A 13,712-nucleotide genomic window follows, 5' to 3' on the forward strand; every position below is an offset into this window, starting at 1 on the left:
CTGAGAGGAAGGTCTTTGAAAGGTAAACTAAGTCCATTACCTTCCACTACTTTGTTTTTATTCTGTGTGGAAAAGCAGTCATTTTGAAAGGATGAAAAAATAATGTAAGAATATATCTACTAAATTTGAAAGTCAAGATCAAATCTAATGATTTTTGTATGCTTATGAGTTTAGACAATTTTTCCATCTGTTTTGATGCTGACTGATGCTGAATGATCTAAATGAATAGAGCATAACAAAAACTCAGAAGCTGCTGAGCATCTTGGAGCTTTGTATATTTAGCTATTTCCTTTGTGGCCTTTGACTATGGTATCATAGGTGCAAGTTCTGGTAGGAGATGAGAAGAAATAAGTAAATGATTTAAAGGACCAATCCCACTTTGCATTTGGAAAGGCTGAGTGGTAAATACTGAAGTCCCCATGTGAAATTCAAGGTGTCAGAGTCTGAAGCAGCAGAAAGAGTTTCAGAGCACCTTCAAAATGTAGTGCCTTTCTCAGTGTTTAATTACATTTTTTACAATATGTATTACAAAACTTAGAGTGAATACCACTGAAAGAAAGAGAAGAAATTGTACTTCCATGGCTCAGATCAGTATTACTGGGATTCACAGAATTCTACAGAACATAAGACTATTTACAGTCTGCCTGAGGGAAGATTTTATGACATCACTTAACACTGCCCTATTAAAAATCATCACAGAAAAATTCACACTAAAGTTGTTTTCCAGTTTCTCCTGAAGCAAAGGGACACAAAGGAAGTCTCCCTTCCATAAATAACTGCTAAGGACTAGAACTATTTGTTAGGAAGCTAACAATTTTTCACTTAAATCTGTGTACTTCTTTTCCACACAGGACCTTCACAAAATGACAGTTTTACTAACAGAGGCAATATTTGAGAGTGTGCCCACTAGTGGCTTTCCCAAGAGAATGATCTATTATGATCCATCAGCCTGCCCCGACTTAGATTTTGGAATATCCTGGCCCAAGCAGATGTGTTAACTCTTCCTAACTAATCATGTGCATTCTTCAAAAGCTGGCAACTTCAAAAGTTGTCTGTATTGGAATTACTGGTAATGCACTGCTTGACAAGTTCTATGACAAGTTCTTTCCTACATGAAATACTATTGCAAGTAAAATGTGTGATTGAGCATAAGAAACACTATAAAATGCCTTGACTTTCAAAAAGAATAAGTAATTTAAAATTATTTTTAGAACAATATCCTAAGTCAGCTTTCTGCAACTGATGATATTTCAGGTGTCATTTCCTCTATTAAGACAGTGCTGGAGAGATTAGAATTGCTTTTCTTCATAATTATGACATAGACATTTGCAGATTCAAAGCTTGTTTAATTCCACATGTCCTTCAGGAATCAAAATAGTAAATACATTCCATGATGACTCCAGAAACACTCGTTGAAAGGGAAAACCAAAATATCACAACAAGTGATAATGTTAATGTTTTACCGTCTTAAATTTCCTTTAAGACCAAATTCTGCTAACCCTATTTTTGACTACAGTGAGGCCATTGTCAAAGGAACTATTTACTTCAACATAACCAAACCAAAATTCAGTAAACTTATTTCAGGACTAATTATGCTTACTACTGGTTTTGAAATAAAAACATATTTAAAATACTATTACCATAATTATAACATGTATTATATATAAATATAACACAGATTTTATAAGTAGCCTTAGGAGGCCCAATTTCTGCCAAGCCCTGAGCATCTCTTACATGTTACTCTTTAGCTTCTGTTGCCCAGCTGAACGGGCACAGCCATTTTCTGTTTATCAGGATCATCTGAGCTACTCCTGTAAACTGGAATCACTGGATCAGAGTGGTTCTGATGCTGTCTGTGTGTGGGAAATGTAAAATGAGTACATCTGTCACTGCTTTACCTTCTGCTTAAGGAGAGAATACTCATTTCATGGAGACAGTGACGCATTTTGCCTTCACAAGCAAAGCTGCAAAATGTCTCTTAATTGCCTGAAGTTATAACTAAACCCAATAACAAATGTATGTAGCATATGCACAATGATTCAATGAATCATAACAGAGACTCTGAAGATGTAAATAAGAAGGGAAGAAGTTTCTGCTTCTCAGGGCCACCTGACATGACTCTGAAAGATGTGGCTCTATAGGCAGAGAAGGGAGGCCTAGAAAAACACATACCATTTTAAGTACATGTTCCATAATATTTTCTCAGAAAATATTTGCAGCCATTGAGTGCCTTATTTATGATCCAACCATACAGCAGATACATTGATGTAGCTGAAAACACTCCGGGAAAATACACAGACCTTGAAAGCCCTTTTCAAGGACTTAAATATCTCAAGGCAGCTTTACTTTAGCATCAAGTTAAAGCTAATAAAAGCTAGTCTCATTCCAGAACGAGTGAATAACTTCCCATGAGCACAGATATTAAGTGCAATACTGAATGGTTCTGGTTAACCAGCAAACCTATTAGCAGAAGTTCCTCTTCTCACTATAGAATGTTTTCCCTACGTACTTAATGTAAGTAAAGTTCACTTTGTGTAATCCTAAAGGATGTTAAACTAGTTTGAGGCATTGTCAGTGTAAGGCATGTGTAAGTAACATTGGAAGCAGATAATCAGATAATTATCTTCCATCAAAACAGTCTGAAACCTTTCATGACAATGAGGTGATTCAGAATTTCTCAAGCCATTCTCTGCACTTATTCCTTCTAAGAAAAATTATGCTGACACAGTTCTAGAAGATTCCATGAAGCAGTACCCTAGAGGACCACAAAAATTTACAGCTCTCTCCATAAAAAACTATTGTGAGGGGAAAAAAGATTTGCTTTCTTTCTGAATTTCATCTCTGAGACATCTGCTTTCATAAACAAGACACCAAATCCCCTTCCCTTTAGGAATCTGTCCATTTGTGCCACTGCCAGCCACCTCAGGAAGAAGGAGCTCAGCTAGGGAATAAAGAGCAAAAAGGAAAAGTAATTTAAACTCCAGAGCTGTGAGTATCCCTATAAGAGGCAGGAGCATTCAACTCTACCTGAAAAGCAGTGCTGCAACCTAAGCAGAAGTCCCATTACCACAGAAATCCTTTCCTAATATTTATCTTTTGACTATATAATTTTCTTTCAGAACATAAATAACATAAATCCATTTGTCCTTCATGCTGATTGTTAAAGAAAGTCAGGGAGAGCTTATTCTAATACATTTATAAAAAATACTGTCACAAATCACCACTGTTCCATTCACCTTAAGCAAGATGCAAAGGCTACAGTATCTGAACAGCTGCTCTATTTCCCTTTAATGAGCAAACATTTTAAAATTTAATATATTGACACTAAATTTCAACATGTGAAATCAAATTGACTATAATTTTTGACCAATTACTTCATTACTTGGATAAGCAGTATTTTCAAATTCTGTCAGAATCATTCTTACAAGATGAACCCTTGGAAAGCCTTTAATATTCATAAGATAAATGTTAATTTAACTAAGTTTTGCTCATGTGAGTTAACATTTTAATATATAAAAAACGTGGCCATTTCAAAATAAACAGAAGAAATCACTTGAAGTTCAAATAGATTCAATTAATCTCATTTAATAATGAAAATGAGGGTTTTGGTTTCCAGCAAGTCGCAAGCATACTTTTACTTACAGAATGTTAGAAGATTTAAAACATTAAATGTTCCTGAGAACAATTCATTTATAATTTTAGCCAGGAACACTTGTAGTGATTGTTTGAAAGACAATAAAATAAACAGAAACAAAAAATATTTTTATTCAATTCCAAAGCTTCGATTTCCTACAATTAGGGTTTTACATTGACATATTACTTGCCTTCTGGCTCTTTTCTGAGTCAATTATATAATCTGCTTTTGACAGAAATAAGATTTGACTTCAATTTGAAATTTCATCAACAGAAAGTACTTAGTGAAAACAAAAGCAACTGAGATTGTTAAGACGACATAAGAAGTTTTGCAATGACTTGTGTGTCTCTTGGTCTTCTTTCTCTCCCCAATACAAATATAAGATTGCTGAATACACTGCTGTAGTTATGGCCTTTTCACTCCTCTCCCTTCATTACACAACCAAAGGAATATATTCCTTACAAGTCTTTCATGAAGTTACTCTGAACCAAGGCTTAGGTGCCTTAGTCCTTATTCCAATGCAAGTCAGTGAGATCAACTGTTTTCCACCTCTGTGTGGAGGAGAACAATGCTTTTTTGAGTTCTTGTTGCAGTCTTATCAAAAGAAATGTAGACAAATCCCCACTGCTTTTTCCTTATTAACAGTGTTTCTTAATGGTGATTTCATAGATGAAAGGCTGTCTAGTCAGGGAAGAATAAACAACAGCAAAACCAGATCACAGTGCGCAAAAATAAACCACAACCAATCAAGAGAAAGGAACCTTTTGGAGAAAAATAGGAGCAATTATCTTTTCTGTGGTATTTGTTTTGTCTTTGGAATCATGAAAAAATCTCTAAACACATAATATACCAGTTTCAGAGACAAAGGCACATTTAACACTAGTAAAAGAATAAATCAGAAAAGACACTACTGATAGAGAATCTACCTCACTGGGAGGTCAGAGAGCTCTCCAGCAGCTAAATAGTGCTAATAGTTTGAAAATACTACAGCAGATTCTCAAGGAGAATACATTCTGAGAACGAGCTTTGGACTACTTAGCAATGATGTTGTGTGATTAATAAGCAGGAAACATTAGGAACAGCATTTAATAGGAACCATTCTTTATACCGCAGCAATTACAAAAGATTTGATTGAAAAAATATTAGGAAAAATAACTCTTGTGGTACTAGCTGCTTTCTGGATTTTAAGTAATTTTTTTCTTATCAGAAAACTTTTGCCTATTATGAGCTTCAGTAATTCAGTCTATTTCATAGCATTCTCCAACTCTTTGCACTAAGCTGTGAAATCCTACCCTTCAAAGATCCTCATTTGTTTCCCTAAAATAAGCCTACAGACCCTGTCCTGATTTAAAATGCTTATCAGTTACTTTGCAAAAATATTATGCTTAAAACCTAAAAGATTTCTTTCCTCCCCCCACCCCCCACACGTAAAAAAAAAAAAGTCTAAGACAGACTTGTAAGTAGCAGTTTCACAAGATGTCACAAAGATACTTGAGTAATTTTGCTTATTTCTTTCGCCATCCATTTGATTTTAGTAGTGTTTAAATTGCTGAAACCAAAGACCAAGTTGGACACAAAGACCTGGAAGCAGTAGGTGCAGTCACAAGCTGGACTAGAAGCAGCAGCAAAAGGAAAAACTGGCCACCTATCTACAGCAACAATACTTCAGCACATAAAATTCCAGCACTCAAAAAATATCTTTAAGGATCCTAATGAACACATGAATGCTGATTATTTTCATAAAGCATAATAGGCTTGCTGCATCTCAATAATCTTTATTCTTAAATATTAGAGATTTTTGGTCCAAACTGGATTTGGACTGCAATTTTAGAGTCTGAAACAAAAGTAGGACAGGAAAAATTTAAATAACTCTAAATTACTTTACTAAGGTTATTTTGTTGATGAAGATGAGCCATGCATAGGACTAATTATATCTCAGCCCCTTTTGCAGCTAAATCATCTCAGAGCAGACATTTCAAATTGAGAAAAAAACAAAAATTCATGTCCTGTTTCCATGAGAGTTTACCTTTTTTTTTTTTGCAGGTATTTCCTCTTGTATACATATTAAACCTAAATGAAGAAACAGCTCCTGTGTGTTGTTTAAAAGACTACTAAAGCTGACTTAGAAAATATCTTTAGTACAATACAACTTTAAAACGTAAAGGTAAAATATACTTTAAAAATCTTGCCTGGTGCTACCTAAGTTATCAATCATCACATGATGTCTTAAACAGGCAGTGTCAAAACACATCAAATAATATCTTCTAACTCTTTATATTTTACTCACCAGGAAAGAACCCTCTGAAGACTGAGGACTGGGAGGCTACACATCCATTACCATCTTGAACCTGCAGTAAAGTAGGTCTATGGTGGTTTCTCTCTTCTACAGGTCCTATTTCCAGGAAACACCTTTAAAACACTGACTCATTCTAAGGGAACTACATCCAACAAAGACAAAAGTACCATACAGAGGCATAATGAATTTTAAGGAGTCACTTACAGCCAAAGGCAGCACAAGAGGCACCAAGATTTTATATATGCACTATATAACTTTTTGGCTTATGTTTCAAGTTAAAAACCAAGAAGGTCTACACTTTCCTAGGTCCTGCTCATATAATATGGGGTCATTGAAGAAGAAAAAATGGTAAAGTAGATAACCTGCTGCACCTGAAATGCACAGCCTTTTGAAATTTAGTAAGAAATGGCCTCTTTTGAGGATCCAGTTACAGCCTTTGATTGGAGGTCTCTCCCACGCAAACTGAGGGGAATTTCTCTGCTCACAAATCAACTGATAATTGGTGGCACCTGCTCTTGCACAGTCATCTGTCAGCTGTTCCTTTTTAGCAGACATGCAGATAGTCAACCTAAAAGTTCACAGGCATCACTTCAGTAAGATTTCTGTCAAGTATTTACCTATCTTTTGAGAGTAAGATTATTAAATGGGTGGTAGGTTATCAAATGAGGGGTTTTTTCTGCTGTATCTCTGAAATCTATCTTCTAGGTTTTTAAAATCATTTGGCTTTCTACAGTAATAGAACACATTTAAATATCTGTGACAAGTTAAAGAAGAGGGGCGGAGGCTCTGCATGTTATAGTTTTCTAGCATAGTTCTCCCAAGAACAGTCTCCTAGGACCAAGAAATAACAGGCATTATATAAGGGACATTACAGGTTTATATTTTTTAAAAAATTATGTTTAAGGCAATGGATTTCATCATGCAATGTTGGAATGCAATATTCAAAACTGGACACTTTAATACAATGCTCAAATAAGATTATTCACAACTAGCAAATTGGAAATAACTTTAAGTGACCCAGTTCCTTTAGAATGATTTTTTTCCCATCTTATGGAACATTTAAAGTCCTAATTTTATGTTGAAAAACACACAAGATACATGTGAAAATTTTCCATGGGTAAACTTAAAAATGGAGGGAACACAAGTACTTTGAAATTGAGGATTCTATATGTTTTACAGAGCAAAGCATAAAAAGTAAAGCACAGAAAGAAAATAATATGTATAATGATCCTTTTAGTTTAGGATGTTCTAGGCATGTTCTCTACAATTGTTCTGTTACGTTTCACATGCTTGTCTTCCTCTGATCTGCCTTCTAGTCTGTAGCAATGTCAACACTGTTAGACTTTTGTTTCCTTAAGACATTGTCAATAAGGATAAAAATTATATATCTCTAATTTTTATCGACATAGGGAAAATAACTCCAAGCACTGTAACTATTAGTTATCTTGTAAGACTTGGAATAACAACAATAAACAATAAAACTTTTTCAAGCTAATATCTCACAATGCCCTTCCCCAGCAAAAGAACACTGTCACTCAGGAAGCCTGCTTTGCCAGTAGATCCAGCCACTGACAACACTGGAATTTGGATTTTAAATTTTAAATTTAATTGAATTTGCTGCTGCAATCATTTGAAATATATTATTTCTTATTTAATTTTCCCTGATAATCCTTAGAGGATGAGTCCTACACCAGTCCCTGCAAAGCTTGTTTTGGCCAACAGAAGACTTCCTTATTTATTATATCACTTTGTTCATCACTTTCCCTTAACACGAATTGTGCAATGCTACTGGGTCAAAAGTGATCCCAATTAACTCTCTGACTGCCCCTTTCCAACAAGAGGGGAACTTTTCTAGTGAAAATTAACTGAATTTAACTGAATCTTTGCCATTTCCATTCCTTTGGCCTCCATCTGTGTTACCCACCTTCAACCAGGTTGCTACATATTTTAAACCTAAATGTTCCTTTAAACTTGAATATGCAAAACAAGGATTACAAAGTTTTCATATTATATTAAAAAAATCACCTTGCTAAAATGAATGTTTATCCTGTATGAAGTCAAAGGGCATAGAGACTTATATTCAAATATCAAAATCTCAGATTTCAGAGAAGCCAATGGATAAATGGGGCAGAGTCAATCAAGCATTTTCACTGTCTGCTTAGATGAAACAGTTCTGGCAGAATAATCAGAGGAGTGATGCACAGGTCCCAGGAAAGGCACTGGGGGCCTGGTGGCTACATCCATGAGACTTTGTAGATATGGTATTACAGATAAACCTGGAGTTGCCCCTTTTATTTGCCCAGAATCATAGTATGATTCAGAGTAAAAGTTGTTGTTTTAAGCTTGATGTGCCCATTGCAAGGAGTCCTTAGTCTTACTAGAGAATGAAGATATTTAAGAGCCAGATTTTAACCTGCTAGAGTTCAGGCTTCTATGCTTTGAAATTTACAGTAAGAAGAAGGTCAGGAGCTCTGGTTCTGTCACATTTTTTCCTACGTAGTAATTTAAGATTCTGCATAAGGTGAGATTCTATTAATATTAGTGAAATTAAATCATTACATGAATTACAACCATTGAACTGCTTGATTCTTATATATATAAACAAAATACCACTGTGCGGACCAGTACATTAATGGACTTCCCCAAAGTGGCACCTGGATAGTGCCAGAATTATACACCTCCAACATGCCTGGGACTGAGGAGATAATGGACAGCCTTGTGTCCTTTGATGTGTCTCAGCAGGACAATTTTCTTAAGTCCTTAGCTGCAATGTTTACATGAACATTTTTGCCTGCTCCGAAACTCCTAAAAGCACATTAAATAAAAAGATTTTTAGCTGACCTAACACTAGTATGTTTAATGCTGATGTGCACAGGAGAGTAGAATCTGGTCCATAACATGCATTTTTTAAATGTAATTTATTGTCAGTATTTGGAACTGAAGTATTGTACAGTAATGCAAATTCATCAACTTATTTTCCTTGCCTAAATTAAACCTGAAAATCTCCACTTTAGGCTTCAATACCTATAAATAGATTTGCTGTAAGGATGATAAACAGTGGTGAAGCTTCATCTTAAAGGCATGACATTGACTGGTTATTCCTTAGGTTATGCATCACTGACCTTCACACAGCCATAGACAGAAGGCTGCACAGTCTGCATATGCAGATTGGGTGGTTTCAAAATGAAGGCATGTGTGTAAGCAGCCACAACTCTTTTAAAAGCTCAGAAAATTCATGTCAATATGATATGAATATTAATGTTTCTAAACCAACAATATTCCATAGTGCTCACATGGACTTCAGTAAAATCAAACATGTCTTGCATGGAAGTAAGCACAGAGAATATTTACACTTCAAGGAAAAACAGTTTTATTCCATTAAAAAACATGATTTCAGCCCATAAGTGAAAATAAAACAAGCGAAGGGCTTAGCTAGACAGCTCAATTCTCTAAACCTTTAAGGCATTAAGCCTGGGGAACAAGCAGGTTATATCCTGCCCTGTGATGGCAAACTGCTGCAGATCAACAAAATCACAGGGCATCTTTCCAGTGCTTCCATGGGTACTGCCACTGCACACTCACAGCATCAATTACATATTTCGCCTGAGAGCAACCCTGAGCAGATACTAACACAGAGATGGGGAAGTAAACCATGAATACCTTACAGTATCACAGAATCACAGACTATTCTGAACATTGATGCTGTTAAGGAGGTATCATGAAGAAAAAGGTATCAAAGTTGGTTTGGGCTGGAGAACACTGGGGAAACCTGTAGATACTGACATCTTTTTTTTCTACAGCAAAATGTCATCCTTCACCCACAACTACCAGAGTCCCTATCATGGCATGTTCTCACCACTCCTGGAGAGAGGAGCAGAGGAGAGGAGATGTAGGACCTCTTCCTGGAACTGCTCCCAATAGGTTGGAGGATGGAGGATCCCAACAACTGAGGAGGATTCTGGAGTCACATTAGCAATCTGCTTATTTATCGTGGTTTTAATGTTTGGTTTTCTTTTTTAGCTGTGAGATCATGGACTTCCAGCTTATGAAAGAAAATGGTGAAATGTTATAATCACACAGACAGATTTAAATATACCTTGAATTAAAAAAAGCTTTCAGCATTAAAAAATCTGGAGTTTAGAAAATTCCAGGTTTGCCATAAACTGATTTAATAGCTCTGGATTGTACTGATAAACACAATCAGTATTAAATCTTTCATGTTTGCCTAGAGATTAAAGAATGAGAGCTGATTTGGACACAAAGAATATTTCTGGAAGTCATATATTTTCATGTGTATAGATAATATCTTGAAAAAAGTCATCAAAATCCATACTTTGCTTTTCAATCAACCTAAACAAACCATTCTTGACTTACTCCCAAGCTGGCCCTCTGTGATCAATTTTTTGGGCTGGAGGATTTTTTTGCAATGTAGTCACAAACTCTTAAAAATAAAGTATTTTAATGAAAAGTCTGTGAAACCCTGAAGTGTAGCAGCAGGAATAGTGTTCCTAGAGTATCAAGAAAAAGCTCATACAGCTACTTTAAAAGCAGAGCTACAGCCAAACAGCATAGGATGACATCAAACCTAATACACAGCGGCATTTTAATACAGGAGAATAAATTCATCATTCTGGCAGTCAGTAATTTTATAAAAGCTCCTGTTCTCATTATGCCTGTTAGTGTTTTAACTACAGATGAAAAATAGAAACAATTTTAGGCTGTTCCTGGCAGACTGAAGTGGGTCTAAGGGTAGCTAACCAGATGGAAGTGGCTTACTTTTAAAGCACTATGTTTTACCTTCCGTTCCCCCTGGCACTGAAAGAAGAGGAAAGCACTTCTGCAAACTTCAGGCTCTGCTTGTAGAAGCAGTAATATATGTTTAGCTGAAATGATTTTAAATAGGCTGCTGTTACTACTGAATTTACTATAATAAAAACAACAGTACATGTTTCAGGTAGCACAAGAAGTGGCTGGGGAAAGAACAATCTTTGAAGAACACAACTCCAGGTTTGTGCAGGGAGAGCAGTCATTATCCCTTGGGAAAATAGATGTGTTCTGTAGTGAAACACAAGAGGCCAGAGGTCAGGAAATGTTTACATGGAACATTTCTAACAGCTATTTAAATCTGCTATCAGGAAAACTCTAGTTCTGGAGTGGTAATGAAATAATTTTTCCCCTGGCCTGTGGTACCTCATGTACTTCAAAATAAATTTTGTTCTCTGAGAGTCCAGTGCATAGAGGTTATTCTTAGTTTCAGCACATGCTGAACCACTAATGATGTGCTGTATATACAGTGAAACACATTCATTCAGCAAAAATCTCTGTCCATTTTAATAAGCCACAGCCAAAAGGACTCAGCTGACTGTTCCCACTCCATGCCTATGACAAAATATCTCCGACAATATTAATTGGAATCCAGTTCTGATCACCCTGACACTAGTATAAATTCAATGGCAACTGTGGGAAAGAATAATGCTCCCTACCCAAACCAAGGTCGTCACACAAACTGCAAACTTTTCAATCATTTCAACTTGGATTGGTCACTAAAACCCTCTATTAGGCTTTTAGAAATAAAATTATAAGAAAAGGAGTACCAGTCTTTTGACATGCTAAAAAAAGTTTAAACATGTTTGACATGGGGTTTTTTGTTCGGTTTTGTTTGTTTGTTCGTTTGTTTTTATTAACTATCACTCAGAGTCAAAGATGTTGGATGCTCTGTGTTTGGCTGTAATACAAGAATCATGGCTTTTGAACTTTTACTAAACAAGTGTGATCTTCTCACCAGGATGCAACTGTGGGGCTCAGTAGCCAGACTGAAGATCAAAGTCAATAATAAGATTCTCTGAGTAATTTTTGCGGAAAATGCATGAAGAGCCCACTCAGAGTTTCTGTGTGGTGCTTCTGAAGAGGGTAAAACTCACAGTGCTTTCAAAGGAAAGAGTGACTTAAGAAATAGGCAATAAAAGTGGGAGGAATTCCTATCTCCAGCAAACAGTGAGTTTAAGTATCAATAGGAAGTTAAGCTGATACCACAAATAAAAATAGTCCACACTTATTGGTGCAGAAGTGACCCAGGGGCAACACACCAGTTCCACAGACAGTATCTCACATGTGCAATATGTCTAGTTACCTTTCCTATCAGCAAAACAAGCTCATATCTGCTTTTTCTTAGTGAAGTGAATCTTGTGGCAAATGCAGAGCAAGGCTTGGATGCTTCCAATAATATACAAAAAAGAGCCACTTTGTCATTTTATTCCAAACAATAGACACTAGATTGTGCAATTCCACTGATTTCATCACTTCAGTTCCTTCCTGACCTGATTTTAACTGAAAGTGCAAAAGATGTGTAATTCAAATCCATGGATGAACATGAGATATATGGTAAGAACAAGTGTCTGAAGCTTGATTGTTAGGGACTTAATACCTTTCTGATATTTCCACTGACCTTTATGCAAAGTGCAGTGTGGCTGAAATAAATTGTCATAAAAGCCAAAAATCCTGGGAAATCTAGCAAAGAAGTTATGATTATTCAATAAGTAATAAGTTTAGAATAAGTAATAAGTAATAAGTTTCAATAAGTAATAAGTTTGCTAAAGTATGCAATTATTAGTGTTGCTGCAATTGAATTTGCAGATATTACATGTGTGAGCCAGTAGCTTGTTCTCTTTTGGTACTCATACTGGCTTAGTTTACAGAAGCTGAGCTTGTGAAATCCTTGGGGGAAGATTTTTTCTCAGACAGTGCCCACCAAGAGCTGGGCTCTGATGGCTTTCTCATATGCCCACTTGCCTGGAAGGCATATTGCTCTTTGTCATATATATCAAACTGAATAGCAGTTCCTTTGATTTACAAGTCTTTAAGGGATAAAAATCAAACTCACACCTTTAGAGTGAAAAAAAAAATCTAGATGAGGGGTTTAGGAAGAGGAAAAATTGAACAATAAACAGAAATTGGAAATGGAGATTCTGGAAAAGAAAACTCAGGAATATCCAAATGTGTACAAATCTAAAGATGCCTTGGACAGAGCCAGAGTAGGTGTGCAGATAAGTAGCAGGAAATCAGTTGAAAACTTTCCCTATCTAATACAAATTCATTTTAGGCTAATAGTTACGGTAGTTTTCCTATCAACAGTACCAGTAGCTTTGCTCAGTTCACTGATTATGATGCTCAGAACTGCTCACCTCACACACCTTTAGAGTTTTATGACTTTTATCTTATTTTTAGATGGTTGCTCTGGTTATATGATGGTGTTGTGATTACCAGAGTGCCTTCTTAATTCTGCTTATAGCAGTGGGAATGTATTTGCATTTTACTACAGAAATGTCCAGCATGAATAAACATGGAAGTTAAGCAGACATTCTGGTTTTCTTTTCACTGCACAATGTTAGTAATAATGCTCCTGGGACTTGTATATCTATTGCATGGACCATATAATCCATTTATACTTGTTTTGAGCAATGGCCTCTAAAACACCTGTTCATTGTATGCCCATGTGGCTCAGTGCGCAGGACACACGAGAATAAGGGGTAAATATCAGGGCAGGTATCAATAGTTGAGATTGGAGAGGCATAAAAGGATTCTAAAAATACAGTTACAACCTGCAGTCTTTCCTACATGTCTTCTCATCAAAAAAACATAAAAAGAAATTTAAAAACCTTGTTGACCACTTATTTGACTTTCATGAGTACTGAATGTATGGAAGGTTTTCACAGAAGTCATTAGCAGTATTTCATCCTTGCCATGTAAACAGCAGTTTTTTAATCCAGCTAATTAGGATGAATG

The 13,712-nt window shown here is 35.9% G+C and overlaps 1 long non-coding RNA gene across 2 annotated transcripts in view; it reads left to right on the top strand.

Annotated features, from left to right (window-relative positions):
• The window catches only part of LOC139678461 (uncharacterized), a 45,472-nt gene extending 32,134 nt beyond the window's left edge, over positions 1-13,338 (top strand). The window contains exons 3-5 of one of the 2 annotated variants that reach the window (XR_011699027.1): positions 5,678-5,798; positions 5,925-5,992; positions 9,731-13,338. This is a non-coding gene — a long non-coding RNA (uncharacterized lncRNA). The remainder of the gene's footprint in view (positions 1-5,677; positions 5,799-5,924; positions 5,993-9,730) is intronic. The other variant, XR_011699026.1, reaches the window with a different exon arrangement.
• The last annotated feature ends 374 nt before the right edge of the window (positions 13,339-13,712 follow it).

Source organism: Pithys albifrons, chromosome 14 (genome assembly GCF_047495875.1).
Source record: "Pithys albifrons albifrons isolate INPA30051 chromosome 14, PitAlb_v1, whole genome shotgun sequence".
In the NCBI taxonomy this organism is placed as follows: Eukaryota; Metazoa; Chordata; class Aves; order Passeriformes; family Thamnophilidae; genus Pithys; species Pithys albifrons.